This window comes from Varanus komodoensis, unplaced genomic scaffold (genome assembly GCF_004798865.1).
Source record: "Varanus komodoensis strain SLA01 unplaced genomic scaffold, ASM479886v1 scaffold12, whole genome shotgun sequence".
Taxonomy (NCBI): domain Eukaryota; kingdom Metazoa; phylum Chordata; class Lepidosauria; order Squamata; family Varanidae; genus Varanus; species Varanus komodoensis.
Window position 1 is genome coordinate 21825471 of NW_025335349.1, and position 8279 is coordinate 21833749.

The following is an 8279-nucleotide window of genomic DNA, read 5'->3' on the forward strand; positions in this document are numbered from 1 at the left end:
GGCCACGGTGCAAGACAGCCTCAGTGCATTTCTTCCTCAGTGAGTTTACCTTCTCAACAGTGTTGCCACCAGTTATGATCTCTCCTCCTCCTCCGCCCCATCACCATCACTGCTACCACCTGCTTACTTGGGAGGCAGGCAGGAAGGAAGCCATGCAGGCATGTCTGCTTCCCATCACCAGCACCATGTTTGGGTCAGGAGTCTCAGTGGTGAGAAGGAAGAGCCAGTCCAGGAGATTTTTCTCAGTGCATCTTTGTTGGATGTTGGTCTCTGGCAGGCGTCTGACCATGCCTACCTTGACACCAGGCTTGCAGAAGACTTCACCTTGGCTCCTTGCAACAGCTTGTTGTTTTCCTAAATTGTGATGATTGTCTTCTTGTGGCAGTCCCGTATTTTGGGTCTTCTCTATTCCTGTCAGTTCATAGTTTGAAATTACTTTTTATGCTATAATCTTATGTGACCTTACCTGAGAGCAAGGTAATTGAGCTCAATGAGGCTCACTTTAGAGTAGACAGGCATAGAATTATGCTGTTAGCAGACCTAATGATAACAATTCCAGTACAATGACATTGATAAGTTACTTCATTTTATTTGCTTTCCCTATATTTCATTGTTGAAACAAAGAGAAGGGTTTATTGTCATAGTGACAGATAGCCCTTGAAATACCCACCTGGCCAATGTTTAGGAGCTCAAGCCATTCTCTTAACCAAATTTATAGGGCCACTTCTGAAATCTTGCTGGTAGTTTTCTCTTGCTTGCATCTTCAAGTCATAAAAATTAGTGACCCAGATTTATTTTACAGCCTTCCATATGGAAGAACAACACCTACCTATGTACTAACAGGTTTTTTTTTTAAAAAAAAGGCATGCCAGCAAGCAGCATTAATCCTATAGATTTAAAATGCCTATCAATGCTTTAAATAGCAGTTCATTGAGGCTTATCACAGTGCGTCTTTTACCTGAACATAGTTTGCATGCCAACATCAAAGTGCAATAAAAGTGAAGCATCTCTGCCTTTCCCAGCCTGGCTGAAGAGATGGGACTTCCAATCCAAACACATCCGGAAAAAACTAGCTCAGAGAAGGCCAAACTACTTGCTATATTTTACACTGGCTGTAAAGGACTTTTCTTCTGTACTGCCCATTCTGTCTGTGCAGTTGAGTGAAATCAGCTCCTGACTTGGGTGTGTTCTCCACACTTACCAAAATATTCTAGAGTTTTGGTTTCTTAGTGAAATATTTACCCATTTTTTCCACACAAAGTATCTAAGGCAACTAACAATTAAAACGTATCAAAACTGTGTAACAGCTAGCTAGCTTGCTAGCTTGCTTGCTTGCTTACTTGCTTTGCTTAAACTGCTTATGTACTGCTTAACACATGATCTCTAAGCAGTTTGCATAAGAAATACATAAGATACAATATAAAGCCAATGCAGAAACAACTGAAAATAATAAAAACAGAGCAGTTGAATTATACATCAGGGAAAGCTTTAATAAGAGGGGCATCTTCAAGAAATGTGTAAAAGTTGCCACAGCTTCTGCCTTTCAAATAACACATGGAAAAATATTTCAAGGGGTGGGTGCCACCACCAAGAAGTCCTGCTTATGAGCCATTGGTTGATGTCACTGCCTTGGTTGTGGGATGACCAACAAGATATCCTTGGGATTGATTTGTACACAGGGGAAAACTGTTCACTGCACATCTTGGTTGTTAAGGACAATGAATGGCAATAGCTACACCTTGGATATGGCTTGGTAGCTCATGGGCAGCTAGTAGCGTTCTTTTAATACAGGAGTGACCTATGCATGGCCAGGTGCTCCACTGAGCCTCTTGGCTGCTACTTTTAATAAATAAATAAATAAATAAAATACTTTCAAACCACATGAAAGACAGGCTCACACAGTGCATAAAAAGCAACCTAATTCTGGTGGATTGCAGCATAATAAATATCCATAAAACTAAACTAAAATACTCTGCACCAGTGATGCAAAGGAATAAAAAAAGGAACCACTGAAAAATTGTTCAAACAGGAGTTCCAGGAGAATCTCATTGACAAAAGCCATGCAGGAGTTTACACCACTTATCTAAATGTATGCCGTGATGGGGGCAAGCCTTGTTGTTCAGCAGAGTGTTTCCAATCTTTAGGTCACTGCAGTAAATCTTAACTATTTAATTTTAATTAAAACATTTCTGTGCCATCCTTTGCAACAAGCCTCAGGACGGCTTACAAAAGATAAAAATAGGAATAGAAAATGCAATTAAAACATTCAATAATAGCACAGCATAAACAACAGTTCATAACTAAAGAAAAAAGGAAAGAAAGAAAGGAGAAAAGAAAATGTGACTGTGTAAGAGGATGATGATGATGGATATTAATTATTAGTATGGTGGTTAAATAAAATGTCCAGTCCCTCATGCCCACTTGCTGAACTATAAATGGCAGAGGAATACATGTCCTATGGGTACATGCGCCTGCCGATGTGAAGGCTATTACTCCTTGTTCCTTCTAGCAGCATGGAATGCTAGTGGAAAGCCTTTGCAAACCTTCCTACATAGGAGCGTCTTTAGGAGAGTCTGCACACTAGGGGTAATTGTGGGCAGCCCTTGCATGTATGTCCCTACACATGTATAGGTGTAGCCCTCACTGGTGAAGGTGAATGATGAGGTTACTGATGTGTCCTCTACCACTGTTCACTCCTACCTCTGGTTCTAATCTAATACTATGATATATTCTGTGCACAGAGTGAACCAATACGATCCTGGCAAACAGATGAGGAAGAAATGGAGGTAGAGACAGATTTTATTTTCCTGGGCTCCAAAATCACCGCAGACAGGGACTGCAGCCAAGAAATTAAAAGACGCTTGCTCCTGGGGAGGAAAGCTATGGCAAATCTAGTTGTTGTTGTTGTAAGTCGTGAAGTCGTGTCCAACCCACTGCAACTCCATGGACAACATTCCTCCAGGCCTTCCTGTCCTACATCATCCGCAGGAGTCCACTCAAGCTCACATTGACTGCGTCCGTGACCCCATCCAGCCACCTCATCTTCTGCCGTCCCCTTCTTCTTTTGCCATCTTTTGTTCCCAGCATTAGACTCTTCTACAGGAAGTCCTTCCTTCTCCTTAGGTGGCCAAAGTATTTGAGTTTCATCTCCAGTATCTGGCCTTTTAAAGAGCAGCCAGGGTTGATCTCCTCTAGGACTGACCGGTTTGATCACCTTGCTGTCCAAGAGACTTGCAGGAGTCTTCTCCAGCACCACAATTCAAAGACCTCAATTCTTCCATGCTTTTTAGTCTGCTGTCTTTCTAGACAGCAGACTAAAAGGCAGAGACATCACCCTGCCGACAAAAGTGCGTATAGTCAAGGCTATGGTTTTCCCAGCTGCAATGTGTGGCTGTGAAAGTTGGAGCATAAAGAAGGCTGAGCACTGAAAAACTGAGGACTTTGAATTATAAACTGTATAAATATACAGTTAAAATCAATTGACATTAAAATATTGATCAAATAAAAAGGTCTTGACCTGGTGCCAAAAAGCATATAATGATGGTGCCAGGCGGACCTCTCTAGGGAGTGCATTCCATAGTCGGGGCACCACCGCAGAGAAGGAACATAATTTCTTTGCATTACAAAATTGCTTTTCTCCCCGCACATAAAGCAAACCATTTACTGCAAGAACTCACGCATCACGTGGCTTGACTGGGAAGGTGGTGCAGTGTTCTTGTGGTTGCTGAACTCTTCTGCATCTCCTTTCTGGGGATTGGAATGCACATTGGATGCCTAACGTTGGGCCATAGTTTTGTTTTCTGTATTCATTTGCATCGTCTTGTTAGGATTTGGACATGTGAAGGCTCTGCAGTGTGATAGTTCTGGTGATACCCTCACTCCTCTGGGTGCTTTATGCTTTCCCAGTGTTTTCAGAGCCACTTTCACTTTTCAGAATGAATGTGTGCATTTATTTGAATGTTTCGAATGAATGATGTTTGTGTTGAAAGAATGATGCCATATGCTCCAATCCTCCTATTTCAGCCAGCTGTCTGGGATCCATATTCTAACCCAAAGGTCCCCCAGCATTAAAGGTGCTCACCCCATGCCCCAAGTTTATTGCTGAGGCTTACTGCCAAAATTCATCGGTTCCTTACCAAATTTTGGCAGCATGAACATACCAAAATTAATTTTAAAACAAGGTGTATGCTTTGTCCTGCTCCTTTGAAAAACACCTAGCCTGATGGTTCTGAAGAACTTGAAATCTTCCACAATGTTTTGTGCCTCCCTGGTTGTCCCCAATAAAGGAATTTCCAACTGTGATTTTTGGTGATTTTCCCCATGGGGCTATATGTCTACCTTTCCCTTTAGTTTTCCAGAATGCATGCAAAATGGATTTTATACATATCCACCCACACGGATACTGACTGAGCTTGTGGCGGTTCATTCCTCAAGTGATCTCTGTCTAAGCATTTGCAGGTGATTCACTCAAGCCTGCCCATTTCAAGAGCATCAGACAAAGCCAGTATATATTCTCCTGTCAAGCATCCTCTCCAGGCTGATGTATAACAGCCACTTCTTCCACCAAGGTTACTTCAAAGGTGTCTGCTCTGATTTCAAATTGAGCTCATCTCCCTTCAAGCTGGAGGCGAGGAAATCAATAGGCAACTTACACTGAATATCGCAGGGTAAGTGAGCACTGTAAACACCCGGCTTGTTCTGCCTGTACGTTCTTGTATGGTTAGGCTCTTACACTGCCAGACAGATGACACTTATCTTTGTCCTACAACAACTGTCTTGTTGTCCTCCAGACATGTTAGATTGCAACTCCCAGCATGCAAGCCCCACCCAGAGATTGAGGGATACCAAGCTCTAGAACACTGTTCCTCAACCTGGTTACCTCCAGATGTGTTAGAATAGAATTCCAGTATATGGAAGTTTCAAGGCTGGGAAGGCTGTTCCAAAGTTTCCTGCACTACAGAGCTATCCATGTAGCTTGGACATGTTACTGTTCAGTGGATTATGGATGCTAATGAAATGCTCCATGTCTGGGAAAAACAGGGAGGTGTGGACGACCCACAGGCAGCTGGGTAGCCCATGTGTGAGAAGAGGACTGGTGTAAATCCTTATATTCTCATGCTACAGTCTTATATTCTCTCCAGTCTGGGGTTCCCAGTGTGCTCATTTGCAAAGCAGCACCAATGGCTTAGGAGAGTACCAATGACATCTTCCATTCTGATTCCCTAACATTGTGGAGATCATTATCTTACGCATTTTGTGCATCTATTCTCATGTTGCTCTTCCTCAGTTCTGCTTTACTTATAAATATAAAGCCTGGATTTAAAGCAACCTTTGTCCCAGGGGTTCCCAAATTAGTGTCCCTGCACTAATTTCTAGATAAGACCTATACACCTCCATCTTCCAAGTTCTCTAAGGTCCAGTCAGCATGATCAATGGTCAGAGATGATGGAAGCTGGAGTTCAACAACATCTGGCAACCCCAGGTTGGGAACCAGTTCACTCCTCTAAGCTAGAGTTTCTCTAACTGTATATGCCAAGTGTCATGCATGACTGTGTGCTGAACAATCCCATGCAGCAAATGTGAGACGGAAACAGGGAAAACTACTATCCACTTGTATGAAATCCTTGTGTGTATCTGGAGCCCATTGGCCTATATATTATATTATATTATATTATATTTAATATTGTATTGCATTTATATATTTTATTTATTTATTTATTTATTTATTAAAACATTTTTATGCCTCCCCATTCGCCGAAGCCTCGGGGCAGCTTACAACAATAAATAAAAGTAATTTTTAATTGTAATTAAATTGTAAATATAAACATTAAAAATCCAAAAATACAATATAAAATTGTATTATACTACCTCTTTATCAGCAAGGGAACCAAAGTAGCTCTCATTTTTCATTTTTTAATTAAAATATCTTAACGAAACAAGAGAGAGGACAAAAATGTATCAACATAAATTTAAATATATCCATTTTAATGGATGCACATGAAATGTGGTTTACACGGTCCCCCTCCTGTCCCTCTGATCCTCACAATAACCCTGTGAAGCCGGCAAGGGCAAGAGTTGGTGGTGTCCCTCTTCCAAGCATGTGACTGGTGGTGATGGCCACCAATTTCGATGGCTTTACAGGGCGAATGGGTCTATTCATGGAGGAAAAGGCCATCAGTGCTTCCTCACCTTGCTGGCTATGCGCTACCCCCTTTACCAGAGGAGGAAGGGCTGCATGCACCCTGGGCAGCACAGCTGCAGGAGATCTTGCAACCATCCTGTTTGGGGGATCCTGTGGGCTTGTTGCCATGTGTTTGGAGTGCTGGACTAGATGGGCCTTTGTTCTGATCCAGCAAAGTTTTTCTTAAGCTCTTACGTGCTGTTTTCTTTGTGCCGCACATGCTGTGGAACAAGACAGCCAGTTGCACAATTGGGGTTTTGCAAGCATTCCCAGACACCCCCTCAGCTTGGCTTGGCTCCCAAGCCAGGGAAAAGTCCAATGAACAGAAGAGAGATGGATTCTGGGAAGGATCATTACAACCCTAACCCTTCATGGATCCTATTTGCCTACCTCCACTCTGCCGTTATCACCAAGGGCATTGGCTCCTAGCCTTCTTTATCATCCTTGATACCCTTTGCATACTGGCCAAGCAGAGGTCCAGTCTGCTGCTGCTGCTTCACTCTATTACAATTGTCCGAGCCAGAGCAAGGAGCCAGTGAAGAAGTAAGATGCAGTTGTGAAAGCAAGACCTGCAGGGGGCCCTTTGCCTGGGGACTCCTACTGGAGTGCACTTCCAGCCCTGGCATTTACTAAGATTCTCCAATATTGTTCAAAATATAACGTACATATATTAAATAGCAGCATTCTGTTAAATGAACTACCTGGCCAAAAGGTTTTCAGCAAATTTCTCTTGTTATCAGTGGCTTCATTAAGAAATATGATGCCATTGGTGTTTCCATCAAAGAAGCAAGACACCTCGATTTCATTTTGTGCTATTATCAGGATTTTTTTAAGCAAGCCATTTTGGTTAACCATGATGTCCTTGGCATTTTTGACCAAACATGCTACTGTATTTTATTTCCACAGCAATACGTTTGCTTTCTGCTAGCGTTCGCTCATGTCTAATCAAGCAAGAAGTTAACCTTGAATGCAAACACACACACAAAATCTATAAACTAAAAGCTTGAACTAATTTGATTCCCCCTCTTGAAGGTCATGGAATTTAAATAGAAGGGAGCAATACCGCCAGCAAAATAATAAAAAAGTATCTTTTCCATTATTCTACTTACAAGTCCTAAATCTTTGACAAAAGACAGTTTATACATTAACTCAGTATAGCTAACTGCTTTATACATGTATCTATATATCTATATCTGTATACTCACATACTTATATTTAAATGCCTAGAAAAGGAACCAGGAAAAAGCTTTGGTGTCCTGGCCAACAACCACATTTAACACAACCTGATTAAGTCTTCTCTTGCACTTTCATGTTTGGAGCTCCTGGCACTAAGATCCAGCACCTTCGGTTCTGCGTGAGCAGCTGGCCATGTGGCAGGTTTCCAAACTGTTGCCTGAAGCATCATCCAAGGCAGTGCTCCCACAGTGTCCAAAAAAAGGACACATGAAGACCCCAGTTGGCATAATATTTGCCTATGTAAACGTCAATATGTAGGCACAGATTGACAAATAATAATCTCTCAGCTATCTGTTGATGACGGCTAGTTAGCTGGAAACTTCAAGGCTCATGATGCTCCCTTTGTTATAGTACATTGACCTGAAGCCAGACTTGAACTGGAGACCTCTTCAGCTAGATAGAATAGATGTCTAATGGCTATTCCCTCTTCTGAGCTCTGCCCCAGCCAGATGATTCCCAGCAACCATGCCGGTTTGCCCCCAGCCCTTGTGGTGCTGCTGCCAAATGCCAGGTTGGTACGGAGTAAGTGCTCTCTCATCCATGGTTAACTGTGGATGAGGGTGCCAACCTGGCCTGCATTACTGAGACCTGGGTGGGAGCAAAGCGGGGAGCTGCCCTCTTCCAATCGTGCACTTCTGGGTGTTCAGTACTGCGCCAACATCACCTGGTGGGCCAGGGAGGCGTGGTGGCCATCATCCATAGGGATTTTCTCCCCCATATGAAGCTCCCTGTCCACTCAAGCACAGGTCTTGAGCATTTGTACCTTGTGCGAGGCAATCGATTAGGGATTAGGGATTCTGCTAGTGTACACCTTACTACCCAGCAGGCAACCTGCCTGAGCTGATGGAGGTCATCTTGGGCT

General features: G+C 42.8%; 1 long non-coding RNA gene across 1 annotated transcript; it reads left to right on the forward strand.

Moving 5' to 3' along the window:
• The first annotated feature begins 413 nt into the window (after positions 1–413).
• Positions 414–8012, forward strand: LOC123018998. Its single transcript, XR_006413836.1, has 3 exons — positions 414–424; positions 6730–6734; positions 7945–8012. It is a non-coding gene; the product is annotated as an uncharacterized LOC123018998 (long non-coding RNA).
• The last annotated feature ends 267 nt before the right edge of the window (positions 8013–8279 follow it).